At 32.0% G+C, this 15,403-nt stretch overlaps 1 long non-coding RNA gene across 2 annotated transcripts in view; it reads left to right on the top strand.

Moving 5' to 3' along the window:
* Positions 1 to 3,374, top strand: part of LOC110802384 (uncharacterized) — a 29,253-nt gene extending 25,879 nt beyond the window's left edge. For both annotated transcript variants that reach the window (XR_008920659.1, XR_008920657.1), the window contains one exon: positions 2,724 to 3,374. This is a non-coding gene — a long non-coding RNA (uncharacterized lncRNA). The remainder of the gene's footprint in view (positions 1 to 2,723) is intronic.
* Positions 3,375 to 15,403: the final 12,029 nt, after the last annotated feature.

The raw sequence follows: 15,403 nt of genomic DNA on the forward strand, positions 1-15,403 counted from the left end.
AAACCACGTATAGCACAGATCTACATCATCAAGTATCGGACATATTGCTCGAATTGTTGGTATCGATTCAATTGATGATGGGAATTATGTTTGCAATGAAGATTATTGCATGTGTTGCCTTTTAAGTTGTACGCAGAAAACATATGCATTTTTTCTTGTATTGATTGGGTATATATAGACGTTTAGAACTTTGTAAACACGTAATCACTATCTAAAATGGAAAGTAATTGGGGACGATTAAAATATTTAATACACATAGTGTTGCTAATTAGATAACCAACATTTGCTATTAATTTTGTAATTTAACTATAATTTGAGCTATAGTATATTTTGAACATTCTTATTGTTTGGAAGACTCTGCATTTAGTCATGAATCATGATGCATTTTTTTTAATTACTCTTTTCGGATTTTTCATGAAATACCCCCGAATTATGGCGTAATTCACCAAATGCCCCTCGACTTTCAGAAATTCACCAAATGCCCCTCACAAATGACTTAATACCCAAAATACCCTTACTAATGACGCGCCGTTAGTCCTCCGTTAGCCTAATTTTTAAATTCACCAAATACCCCTATTTTATAACTTATTTCATATAATACCCCTATTCTGAAACTTAATTCACCAAATACACATAACTTAAAATTACCCATTTTGATGCTCAGCGGCTAGTTTTTATGTTTGAAAATTAGCCGTTGCTTATTGTTTGCTTATAAAAACCCCTTTTCTGACTATTTATTGTAGTTTTTCTATTGTTTTGTTAATTTCATATCATTTTTGTCATGAGTTTTCTTTCAAAATCATCATCCACACCCATGAATCCACATATGTAAGAGTCCCAAACAATTTCTAATATTATGGGAGGAAATTTCCATCTGAGGCTCCGATACAACACTCAGTAAGTTTCAATTATGATCCAATAAGTTCAGGCCTCATCCAGTAAAGACAATGCACTTTAGCTGAGCAAAAGGCCAAAAAACCCCATTTTCAAAGGGATCTTATGTAAGTGAAGCTGAAGTAATTCAATCTAAAGCTAACACCTTAATTTTCTTATTGTCCGAATGGTAAAGAAACTAAGAAATCAAGTTCAATAACACATATATTTTTATCACAACCTCGATTTCAACTTGGATTCATGATGTGAAAATCTTGAGTTTGGAGGCAAATCTTTGTGCCAAGATTCATGTTTTTTCACTGGTTCATGAGCTTTGGAACATACCTTAGTTTCATTTTTTTTTCTTGTTCCCTCAAATCCAAAAATAGACATTTGTCCATAAATCTGACCATGTCAATAGGACCTAGCTCAAAAGAAAAGTGGGAAAACCTTTATGCCTCGACTGTAAGGTTGAGAGAAAGTTAGGAGATTGAAGAAAGATGTTTGGAGGCAGTAGAGACAGGAGACAAAAGGGAGTTAACGTTAAATATGTGGCATGGAAGCAATAGAAGCCGAGGTAGCTGGAACATATGCGTTAGAATAAAATTAATAAGAGCTTTATTTTTAATCTGTTTGCATATGTTAAAGATATTTCCCATATTGAAAAAGGAATACCTTCCGATTGCATGGTAAATATAATTAATTGGTCACATAAAGAATAAGGTACAAAAGAAGTAGCTATTTTCTTGAAGAGTTGCGACGTTTTGAGGTGTTTTTAGGAGTGTTTTATGTTTTAGTGTTGTACCGGAGCTTCAGATTGAGTGTTGTATCAGATATTCGGATGTCAAATTTTCTCCCATGATAACAAAATTTATTTGGGACTCTTACATATGTGAACTCATTGGGTGTGGATGATGATTTTGAAAGAAAACTCATGACAAAAATGATATGAAATTAACAAAATAATAGGAAAACTACAATAAACCGTCAGAAAAAGAGTATTTATAAGCAAACAATAAGCAACGGCTAATTTTCAAACACAAAAACTAGCCGTTGAGCATCAAAATGAGTAATTTTAAGTTATTGGTATTTGGTGAATTAAGTTTCTGAATAAGGGTATTTGGTGAAATAAGTATTAAAATAGGGGTATTTGGTGAATTTGAAAATTAGGTTAACGGAGGACTAACGGCGCATCATTAGTAAGGGTATTTTGGGTATTAAGTCATTTGTGAGGGGCATTTGGTGAATTTCTGAAAGTCGAGGGGCATTTGGTGAATTACGCCAAAATTCGGGGGTATTTCATGAAAAATCCGTACTCTTTTTCTCAATTTTGTAAGATCCTACAAAACTTTATAATTGTAAGGCAAATTTGCCAAAAACAACATTTTATAACCGAATTTAGCGAGAAACAACCTTTTAAAAAAATGCGAAAAAAAAAAGACCTTAAATTAAAAAAATTGCAAAGAACAACCGAAACCCATTTTCTGGCGTTGACCTCACAATTCCAGCCAATTGACTCTCCGTTTTTGCGAATCACACCCCTTTTCCCTCCAAATTTCCTTCTTAAAAGCAAAATAACCCCAAAAAAAATCATTAACTTCTTTCTTCTCTCTGTTCTTCTTCACCCAAACCCAATTTCCTCTCTTATTGCTCAAAAGGATTCGTAGAAATTGCTGGTCCAAGGTTGATTTTTTTCTCAATTCAAACATTTTCGACTATCTCCATCTACATTTTGTTAAGTTTGGTGTATTAATTTTGTGGAATTGTAGTGTATGAAAGTTAGGATCTTTTCCCCCAAATGTTTGAATTGAATCGATTAGGCTGAAATTGGCGTCTGTTAATTGGTGCAGTTACAGTAACCATGGCTCCAATGAAGGAAGTGAGATGTGGATGTGGGTTTCCCGTTTTTAAGAGGACTGCTTGGACTCATGAAAACCTGGGAAGGAAGTTAGTAGCTTGCAAATTCTACAATTCCAAAACTGGGCAAAGGGAATGCAAAAAATTTGATTGGGTTGATGAAGGTATATTTGATTGGCAAAGGAATGTTACTAATGTGCTTGTAGCGTAAAAGCATACGTTGCCAACTGATCTAGCCATTATGAGGAACATATTGGCATGTATTGAGCAAGAGATGATAGGCTAGTTGAAGAGGTTGATAGGTTGAAGAAGAACAAGGGCATGATGAAGGTTGATGGCGCCAAGAATGGATGGGGGTCTGAGAATTATGATTTGGTTCAGAATAAGCTGATGGAGGTGATTAATGTATGTGCAATTGTGTCTGTTTTAGTGAGATTCACTCTTATGAAGCTATTTGGGTAGATGATAAGATGACATGCTCTTGGAGTGTTAGTCAAGTACGAAGCTAGTTTAGGTGTAATTCTTAGTTGTATTGCGATGTCTTCTTTGTAATCAAACCATTATGGTTTCGAATGAACGGAAAGTTTGCCTCATTATGTTTGCCACAATGAATTGGATTCCTAAACCTTATCGTGTTTTCTTGATTTTACATTTCCATAAAAAATGCACTGTTAAAGTGCTCGGTTTCACAAAACATGCTCGGTTTCACAATATAACTTGAAAATGCCTAAAAGGAGAGAAGTTATTCAAATAAGATCAATATAATACTTTTCCATGCCAAATTGGCTAAAATATTACAAAAGTAGTCAAATTAACAAATGTTGACTCAAACATACAAAAGTTGACTAATGTTTCAAGAGAAAAATACAAGCATCCACTTTGAATTCACTACACAACCACTAACTTCACTAAGAAGAACCACAAATTAACTAAATAATAAGGGGGTGGAGTGAGCTTTGTTGGAGGGGGTGGATTTTTCCAATTTGATCTTACCTCTCGCACCAACTTAAAGTGAAATTGTGAACCTTAATTTGGTAAAAATGACTCAGATGGATGCACAATGTCTGATTTACATGGTCCTATACTCCTAGGGTACATAGTACGGAATATGTTTTTGCTAATTTTGTTTTGCTTCATGTGTTGACCTAAAGTAATTGCTACGGTGTAGTAATTAAGTCCATAGTAAGTATTCTTCAAGTGTTCAATACGGACACACCTTACCCACTTTTTATGAACTTTGTAACACATTTTCTTATGTAGTTTTATACATTTAGTGGAGTAGCATATTAGGGCATTCATGCAACTTTTTCCCTCGATTGAATTTGAACTTATTTCAATGTTCTTCCTCAAATAAAGGCACAACACAACCACACAATCACACTGCAACGACCATTGTATCTTGATCCAATTCTATAAATTTTGAGGTAGATAAGAATCAATGTGAAAGAATTGGTTGAAGCTCAAGGTCGTCCATATGGAGTTATGCGCCATTGTCCCTATCAATGTGACCATCGCGTCATTTCTTTTTGATGCTATGAAGGTAATAATGAGTATTAAATTGTTTGGTGTTAATACTCTTGATAGAGATATAATCTTATGATATTTTATGTACAATAGACTTCTAGTCGCATTAGGTTTCCTAATACAATTAGGACTAATATTGTGAACCACTTGTATATATTTGATCAATGACAACACTCTAATTTAAGGAGTTTCACTAATCTAACAACTCTGTAAATGATTTTGTACAAACAATAATATTTATAACGAACATTCTTGCTAAAATATTCTGGATGGAGTCACGCACATCTTCAAGTGTACAAACAATAATATTTGTAACGAACATTCCTGCTAAAATATTCCGGATGGAGTCACGCACACCTTCGAGTGGTGTTGTCACATAGATCATGAATGAATTCACAATTTCACAATGGCTAATTGGGTTGGGCGTGTTAAAATCTAAGAGTTAACTGGAGTTGTATGCAATGTGAACTGGAAAATAAGCATAGGTTAATCTCTCATTTTGAGGGCATAGGTTAATCTCTTATTATGAGTGAATAGGGTAAATTTTATTGGTCATTGAGAAATACCACAATTATATCAAATAAGTTCTCTCTCTAGAAAACTATCTGACTTCTCTCTAAAAAAAGGAGCGCAAAACCTAAACCCTAAGTTTATTCCTTGGCGGCGGCCCTAGATCCGCCTCTCAACTTGGGTCGCCGGCGAGCTTCCGTCATCAAGGCTTCATCGGGGCTTCGACGTAGTTCGTTGAAGAATTTTCCTACGTTTCCGTCCAGAGTTTAGGGGAAGCGGTGGAAGCTCGTCTCCGAGGAGCGTCGTTTTAATAGCTAGTGTTCTTCAGATCCGACCGTCAACGACTCGCCAATTCGTAAACGGAGGTTAATCAGACCAGATCAACAACTTGGGGCGCCATTTTCGATTTCACCCCAAACGCAGCTGCCATAATAACGCCGGTAAAGGTAAAGTTTTGGTTAGGGTGTCTAATTTTGGATTGGAAATGCTAAATTTGGTTGTGATCTGTTTATTGGGGGTTTTTGGTTTTTTCAATTCTCAAATCTTTTCTAATCGCCGCCGTCTCGTAGTGTCGGATAACCCCGATCTTGAATGTAAAGGTAAAGATTAATAGAGGGGTCCTAATCGTCGTCGTCTCGTAGTGTCGGATTATTCCGATCTTGAAGGTAAAGGTAAAGATTAGTAGAAGGTCTCTGTTTTGGGATTGAATTGACCATTTTCGATTTTGATAGTTATCATACCTCTATGTTTTGGCTTTCTGGTGGTTTTAGATTGTAGTAGTCGTCTTGGTCTAGTAGTCCAAGTTTAGGTAGTAGTTTTTTCACGGTATGTTTATTCTGTTGTTGTTGTGGTTGTTTAGCTTAGTAATCTGCTTAGGGGTTGGTTGTTTTCCTGGTGTTTTTGTTGGTTCATATGCTTCCTTGGCGTGGGTGCGAGTGGGCTTCTTGTTTGAATGTCCATTGTGGGTGTATCAGTTTACAAAGGTTTTAGGTGAAGTAATTTTGGGTTCAAACCCTAGGAATAGGATGGTCAAGGGAAGAGATGCCCGACCCTTCCCCAATGTCTGGTGTCTTAGTTTTTGGGAAGTTGTTGTCCTGGGTGTTGTAAAAGATGACAACGGTAACCTTGTTAGTGGCTTTGATGGGGTTTGTGGGGGTCTATTTTATGTAGGTCTTCCATTTCTAGGTGTGGGACTATGTTGGGGGGAAGTTTGGTTTTCACGGGATTTGGGTGTTTGTTCCGATTTGGTTAATCGGAGGTCATTGGGACTGACCGTTAAGCCTCAGTTTAGGTATGCGATGAATTTCATTCTTATTGCATTCAAAAGTTCATATATGAGCGTTGCTCCCCATTTTGGGGGGATTCATAGTATGCTACTCGAATTGTGTCTCTTCCCCTTTAAAGGGAGGTTTCAAGGTTTGTTGTCTTGTGATGTTACTTTCCTTCTGTGTCTTGCATTATGTTTCGAGTGCCACATGTTATTAGAGGAACATCTCAGTTGTTTTCACCCAAGCTTCACCCTTTGTGGAAAAGGAAAAGGAAAATGGGGAAGCATGTGTATTGTAGGTTTTGGCACGCATAGTTCGAAGTGGTGCTACCTGCAACAAGAGTCCAACTGCCAAGGGCCAACTCGGAGAGCGATTACTTTAAGTTATCCTTTCAAGTTTTTGATGTTAGAGCAACTAGTGCTCATGTTGTTAATATAGTTCTTGTACAAGTCTATAAAAGCCTTGTAGTATGGTAGACTATTTCTTTTATGTATGATTAAGCCTATGTCAAAAAAAAAAAACGGGTAAATTTTATAGGTCATGTCTTGCCTACATCGTGCATTCTTGCATATCTTATATGCCTTGAAGTTGGATAAATGTTAAAACAAAAGTAGAAAAGTTGATTGAATATAATAAAATATGGATAAAGTAAGAGAAATGTGTAAAAAGGTTGGTATGTGTAAGGAAAAAAAATGAATAAAGTAAGAGAAAGTGAGTGAAATTTTTTAAATATTGTGAGGATTAAGAAAGGTAAATTTTCATGTCGAAAAAGTAATAAATCAAAATGTAAAAAACATTATTAAATAGACTAAAACGGAAAATGTAAAGAACATTTTGAAACGGAGACCAGGACATGACTCAAGCCCACATGTCAATTTTCATGTACGTACTTATCTAATAGGCTAATAATATATGAAATTTACTTGATTACAATCTTTTCCTTTCTACTTCGTATTAGCCAAGTTGCATAAACACGTTGTTATAATACGGAGTATCTTGTCCCTAGTCGAGTTATAGGTGGTTTGCGGGTTTGAGTTGGATGACCCGTGAATCGAGATCATGGTGACTTGATTCATTAGACTGGGTCGGCAACATGGCACATAGTGTTAGAACAAACATCGAACTAGGTTTGTCATAAATTTAGGGTATGGTTGGTCTTCGCTTGTTTAGGTGGGTTTGCTTGGCCGTAGAAGTGGTTTCTGAAACTAATTAAGGCTATATTTTTCACCCACTTTTTTCATTATTCTGACTCACACAAGACTCTCCCTATTTTTTATACATTATCATCAGACTCGTTTCATACTTAATTACCAAAACTCCTAAAATAATATTTTATGTATATATCTATTTTTTTGGTACATTTCTAATTAAATAAAAAGATAATTAAGTGTGATGATGTGGCATTATTTGGTTTAGTTGGAGAAAAAAGTGGAGTCTTAAGTAGTTTTGGATTTTCAAAACCACTTTCAAACTTGTTGTAATCTTTTACCACATTTTCCCAATGGATAAATTCACCCTAAGTTGTGTTTAAATAGGGATCACGTGGGTCGAGTTGTGCTAAGGTAGGTTGGGCTTTCCATATTTGGCATTTTCAACATATACAATACTTTTAATTAGTTACGTTAGCATGAAAGCTTAGGCCTCATTTGGTATCATGACCAGTTTTTAGTATTATTTTATTTATTGTAAAACACATATGATTAAGATTGAATCATGAAGTAAAATAAATAATCGTACCTAAAGTAATGGTGTTGATTATGAAAACTGACAACAAAAAACTGAAAACTGCCTTTTATGCTTTTCATATTTTGTTTTATACTTAAAAAAAGATAAACAGAAATCTATAAACAAAAAAACGATACCGAATGAGGCCTAAAGAATTGAGGGAAATTTGTTAGCGGGTGGTCTAGGTGATTGGGTTGTTTGTGTCATATGGGGGTAAACTGAGTAGGTTAGTGCGTTTAGTTAGTTTTGTTGTGTTGGTCGTGAAGGGTTGTATCGCGTTAGATATGCTGGATCGAAGTGGGCTAACTTGAAAAAATTGGATTCGCAACACTTATGCCTATCCTCGAATATTGCCAGGTCTCATATCATTTGAATCCAGGTTCTAACATATTTGACCCACCAGTCATGTGGGTTGAGGTGGATTGAGTGCCACCGGCCCAATAACCCCATCTCTGGTTGTTGGGTTAGTTCTGGTAAAAGACGTATGTTAACTAGTAAACTGCGAATTATCAAACAACATACATCACCCTCGCCAACTTCCTACCTCGATGACATAACGTTGGACATGAACTGATAGTTAAGTTGAATGTCAGACGAGACGATTTAATAGGAGACTAGGCACCAGGCCTAACTTTGGGGCGGTCTAACCGGGACAACATCGGACAACAAAATTTTGGGGCCCAAATTTTTTTTGCTAGTTGAACCTCAAGAATGTTATATGTCATATATTTTCAGTTGCTTAGTTAAAATAATAAATTCACTTGTCCTATTTGATAGGGTGCTGTATTTGGGATATGGCACCCAAGTTTGATTCCTTCCCATGTTACCTTTTCCTTTTGTTTTATTTGGTAATGATAAAAAGAACACAAATTCTCATTTACAAGTGGTGTACAATAAATATTGCACACCGGAGTAAAAGTTGACTCAAAATGCTTGAAAATTACCTTTATATATGTAAAAGTTATCTTGGTACACCTTATGCGCGCAAGACCTTTTGTAAAAAGAATCACCCATTTTTATATCTATCAAACCTTTCGATTCATCTTTATTGTAGTGGCAGCTGGTCGGGATGCTCTGCAAATCTCAAACTTCCCGAACCTAGACCATTCCGTATTTGATTATGATGACATGAAATCGAAAATGGTTCAGCCGAAAGCCGAAGATAGACAGCAACAACGCAGATTGGAAGAAAATGCTAGGGATGCATGAAAGATTTAATGCACTTGAAGAAAACATATCATATGCGAGAATAAACTCTTAGATGTAGAGAAGGAAAAATTAATTGAGATACCAATTTATATACCAATACATTCATAGGAATTTTTTCTTATATGCATCGCGTGCATATAAGATTTATACTATATATTAAAAGGCGTTGATAAGCAAGTCTATGTGCCACGTGACACTCACACTAATCTCACTTCAGTATTCCATGTCATACACAATTATTTAAAAATGATAAATATGTGTGGTACAAGTCTTGAACCCATAACCTCTACTTTGTAAACCAAACAATTATCCATTGATCCAAATCAAATTATATGTCATCCTTTCGTAACAAAATATAATAAATGACAATTTAATAATAACGGAGTGTTGAATTTATTTTAAATTTTTATCTGTGTATTAACCTGGAGCATCGCCCGGGTCCAAATACTAGTTAATTTTATTAAAACCAACCCACATATAATATTATATCATAACATTAATTTGGCTCTATATTTTTTTTAGGGAAATTCTCTATGATAGCATTATACTTTTGCAAATTCTCATTGGTAACAAAATATTTGTCACTTTCTCTAAAACAACATTAATAATCTAAGTTCTCTCTTTTATAACATTATTTCAGTAATTTTGACATAATTAACCAATCTATTACTAACTATGGTTAAGTATCAATAAAATTACTAAACCTTTGTTTACTATAGTAAATCTCCCACCCAACTTCACCGATCATTCATTAGCATCGTTTGTTTCTTAATGAATTGCTTGATTATGTGGATCGATTTATGTGATAGAAATTCAGTTTTATGTTTGTTTCTAGATCAAATTGATTATGTAGATCAATTTGCTAATAGAAATTGAGAGATATGTTTCTTTATCAATTATCAATCTCGTTGATCATGTAGATCGATTTTGGTTATAAAAAAAGAGGTTTCTCTTCTGTACGTTGATGGACCATTCCCAAAAACGCTCCTTTAAATCTCGTGGTAACTGGTCCATCCGTTTACTAGAAACTAGAAAGAATTCAGATCCATAAAAGATACACTGTTGTTGTTGCTGCTGCTGTTGTTGTTGTTGTATTTAGTTGGTTTATCTTCTTATTCAATGCGCACTTGTTTTATCTTCTTGTTTTTCAAAGTTGTGTGTGTGCTATATATGCTTCTCTTAAACTTGTTTCTGCTCCTGTAAAAAATGATAACATACTTCTCTCAGGCCGAGAAGGGAAAGAGAAGAAGTGCTTATTGATATGGAAGGGAACCAAGAAGATCAATTGCACTTCCCTAATAATCAAGTGAAAGCTGCGTTTTTTGTGCAAGTTTTGCTAGAATTTACGCCTTGAGTGTCTATAGGTATTAATCAATACCATCATTGATATTTTTCATTAGAACTGTGCAAAAATATGAAGAAAGAGATGGAAGGGAGTGAGAGGAAAAACACGAACATAAACGGGGAGATGAGGGGATGTTGGTGTTATAACCTAGAACTTTTGGAGGGTTATGAGTTAACATTAACTCTAATAAGATTAATTAGGTCAAAATTATTGAACTAATGTTATATTAGAGAGAACTTAAATTATTAATGTTATTTTAGAGAAAGTGGCAAATATTTTGTTACCAATGAGAATTTGCAAAAGTATAATGCTACCGTAGAGAATTTCCCTTTTTTTTATAAACAAAACAATATCAATTAGTAATAATTAGATATTTTACCTTAAATAATTGTCCTCAAATTTTATGGGGCCTAATATTTAAACTTGGCATAGGGCCTTCAAATTGCCGGAGACATCCCTAAGACTAGCGAGCAGAAGATCTCCAGTATAACTAGATTTTAGCCCGTGCGATGCACGGATTCTATTAAATTGTTATATTTAAATAAAAATTCTATGTATATACCACTTTTATATATTAGATTAGATTAGTTTTTGATTTTGCATTGAATTTCATTTTAGATTTTTTTTTATTATGAAAGTGTTTGTTTTTGGACGAAATTGTATATGCGTAATATTAATAGATAATTAATAAAAAATATCTACGTGAAAGTTAATCATTTATTTACGTGGCACTTGACTTTTTTATTCAAAATTAATTTTGAAATCTTATTTTTCATTGGCCGAAACCATTAGATTTTTCTATGTGACGCTCTAATATTGGGTTAATGTTTGATTTTAAATTGAATTGAAATTATTTTATTTTAGATTATTGTTTCATTTTGGATGAATTTTATTTTAGATTTATTTTTTTAATTATTAGAGTGTTTGATTTTAGACGGAGTTGTATATATTAGTAATTAATTCATGAAAATATCTACGTGGCACCTAATTAATTATCTACGTGGAAATCAATTATTTTTTAATTATTAGAGTGTTTGATTTTCGATGGAGTTGTATATATTAGTAATTAATTAATTAAAATATCTATTTGGCACCTAATTAATTGTTTAAGTGTCACTTGATTTTTTAAATTCAAAAATAAATTAGAAATATTATTTTTCATTGGCCGAAACCATTAGTAATCCTAGGTGGCGCTCTAATATTTTAGAAAATATTCCTCCATTGGCCGAAGCCATTAGATTTTTCTACGTGACGCTCTAATATTGGATTAATATTTGATTTTAAATTGAATTTTATTTATTTTATTTTAGATTATTGTTTGATTTTGGATGAATTTTATTTTAGATTTATTTTTTTAATTATTAGAGTGTTTGATTTTAGATGGAGTTGTATAATATTAGTAATTAATTAATTAATTAAAATATCTATGTGACACCTAATTAATTATCTACGTGGCAATCGATTATTTTTTAATTATTAAAGTGTTTGATTTTCGAAGGAGTTGTATATATTAATAAATTAATTAATTAAAATATATGCCTCCTTTATATATGTATACTAGATTTTACCCCGTGCGATGCACGGATTCTATTAAATTGTTATGTTTAAATAAAAATCCTATGTATATACCACTTTTATATATTAGATTATATTAGTTTTTTATTTTGCATTGAATTTTATTTTAGATTTTTATTTTATTATGAGAGTGTTTGTTTTGGATGAAATTGTATATGCTTAATATTAATAATTAATTAATAAAAAATATCTACGTGACACTTAATCATTTTTTTACGTGGCACTCGACTTTTTTAATTCAAAATTAATTTTGAAATCTTATTTTTCATTGGCCGAAACCATTATATTTTTCTACGTGGCGCTCTAATATTGGATTAATGTTTGATTTTAAATTGGATTTTATTTATTTTATTTTAGATTATTGTTTGATTTTGGATGAATTTTATTATATATTTATTTTTTAATTATTAGACTGTTTGATTTTAGATGGAGTTGTATATATTAATAATTAATTAATTAAAATATCTACGTGGCATCTAATTAATTATCCACGTGGCAATCGATTATTTTTTAATTATTATAGTGTTTGATTTTCGATGGAGTTGTATATATTAATAATTAATTAATTAATTAAAATATCTATATGGCACCTAATTAATTATCTACGTGGCACTTGATTTTTTTAATTCAAAAAGAAATTAGAAATCTTATTTGTCATTGGCCGAAACCATTAGTAATCCTAGGTAGCGCTCTAATTTTTCAGCAAATATGCCTCCTTAGATGGAGTTGTATATATTACTCCCTATGTTCCATAATGTACCTCATGTTTACTATTCATATGGTAAAAGTTTAAAAACTTTTACTGTAATTAATAGTATGATTAAGAATATAAATGTTAACTTGTGGGATATCAATGGATTCGTTTCAATATAAATTTTCTAAATATTAATTTTGTATAATTTTTACTAATACGAAATTAAAATTATTAATGGTCAAAGTAGTGCATTGAAGACAACGCATAATGAAAAAGTGAAAAACATTATGGAACGGAGGGAGTAGTAAATAATTAATTAAAATATCTACGTGACACCAATTAATTATCTACATGGCAATCGATTTTTTTAATTCAAAAATAAAGAAGAAATCTTATTTTTCATTGGCCGAAACCATTAGTAATCCTACGTGGCGCTATAATAATTTAGTAAATATGCCTATTGGATTAATGTTTGATTTTAAATTGAATTTTATTTATTTTATTTTAGATTAGTGGTTGATTTTGGATGAATTTTATTTTAGATTTATTTTTTAATTATTATAGTGTTTGATTTTAGATGGAGTTGTATATATTAGTAATTAATTAATTAAAATATCTACGTGGCATCTAATTAATTATCTACGTGGCAATCGATTTTTTTAATTCAAAAATAAATTAGAAATCTTATTTTTCATTGGCCGAAACCATTAGTAATCCTATGTGGCGGGTTAATTTAATTATTATTTTTATTTTATTATTGCAGTCCGGTTTTCTTGTTGGCTTGTTTGAAGCCCAGTATTATTTTATTATAAGGTTTGTATTTAGAAATAATCAAATTCAAATAATCCAGGATATAGATTCTTTTTTATATACTCTGTAATCAACAACAATAAGTACTCCGGATAAATTTTTTCAATGCATGGTCAAGCTAGCATTTTTTTTTGACAAAGATCAAACTACCAATTTATTTGTTCGAGAAATTTTTTATCGTCCTTTAATTTGTATAAATTTTTTTCCTACTTACGTTTGCAAAGATAAATATAAAGTTTATCACACCTAGCAAAAATTTGATTCACAAGATTTGGTAAAAAATAATAGAATATTTTGTTACATTGAGTTGAGTTCTCGTGATTTAAAAGACTACTCCGTACTCATATAAGTTAAGCCTAGATGTTAAACAACACTAAAATTTGTTTAATAACTAAAATATTTACACATACTATATACTATACTACATAGTAAACGAAGAGTATGATAATTTCTTACGAATCTAAAGTCTGCTTATATGGAGAATCATGTACATAATTAATTAATAAGGAATGGACAAAATACTGAAAGTTTAAACATGATAAAAAAAGCATAATTGGTTAAAATAGGCTACACATTCTTCTAGTTAGTCATCACTCCTAATCGACAAACATAATATCCTACACAATGAACAATTATCATTAACTATGGACACATAAACGTTATATGACTCATTGTGTACATAATTAATTAATAAGGAATGAAAATAAATACTTAGTTTAAAATTTAAACCTGTTAAAAAAAAAAAAGCATAATTGGTTACAACATGCCACACATTCTTCTAGAATCCTAGCAAATATCACCTCCCGCTTTAAGTCTATAGCCACGACTCCTAATCAACGAACATAATACCCTACACAATGAACAATTAATTATTAACTATATGGACAAATGAGCGTTATATTAACTCTAACTTAGTTTGAACAAAACAAATTCATTCAACAAAACATGAAATATAAAGAAAAAATAAACACAAAGTTGGGGAGGTATGCTTGACATGTGACAATTAATAATTAATATTCATTGGTTTATATATAGATTATTAAAAAAAAAAACGATTATTGAAATTTTGGTAATTTTTTATCTTTAATTTTTTTTGCAAATTCTATCTTTTGTTTATTTGCAAATTCTTATCTTTTTGTTAGTTGGACTCATCTGTCTAATAACAGAATAAATTATCTCTAAGTAATTTTTTTATTTTAATGTTATTTAATATTTATTTTAAATCACACTTAAGAGTTTTTGATTTTGTTGGTTGTGAGACGGGAATTGCTAATTTTTGATAAAATTTTCGACTTGATTTGATGCCATCTGTTAATTTGGTGGAATTGTTGATGATATTGCATGTGATTGAGGTCTGATTTTTGTAATATAGTAGGGAAGTTTGTAGTTGATCAGGTTTTGTTATTTAATTAATGCTGGTAAAATTAGTTGGGTTTCCCTGTTATTTGACGATTGTATGTTGTAGAGGTTCATTCGTTGTTTACGTGGCACTTTAAAAACTCTTAAAAATTCCTATTTTGTTTGTATTTAAATATATCCACGTGGCACCTACTTAATTATCTACGTGGTACTCAGTTTTTTTAATTTAAAAATAAATTAGATATCTTATTTTTCATTGGCCGAAACCATTAGTAATCCTACGTGGCGCTCTAATATTTCAGCAAAAATGCCTCATTTATATATATATATTAGATTAGATTAGATTAGATTAGATTTGTTTCGCAAGCCCAAGATTAACCTTTTTTTTATTTATTTATTTAAAGGCCCAAGCTTAACTAGAGTTGGGATAACGAAGCGGAATATGCGAACCAAATGCCAACCACAATTAGAATTCCTTTAATCATAGTTAACGTAAAAGCAACAAACCCAACGTGAAAGCACAAAAATATCCCTAAAAAGTCAAATTAAATCCTACAGCAAATTCACTATCCACGTGTACGGCTGGATCTAGTCTCTCAACCGCTTTACCATTCTCGTCGGATTTCCCCTCTTTAATATTCCTTCCCCTGTGTT

This window comes from Spinacia oleracea, chromosome 1 (assembly GCF_020520425.1).
Source record: "Spinacia oleracea cultivar Varoflay chromosome 1, BTI_SOV_V1, whole genome shotgun sequence".
NCBI lineage: Eukaryota > Viridiplantae > Streptophyta > Magnoliopsida > Caryophyllales > Amaranthaceae > Spinacia > Spinacia oleracea.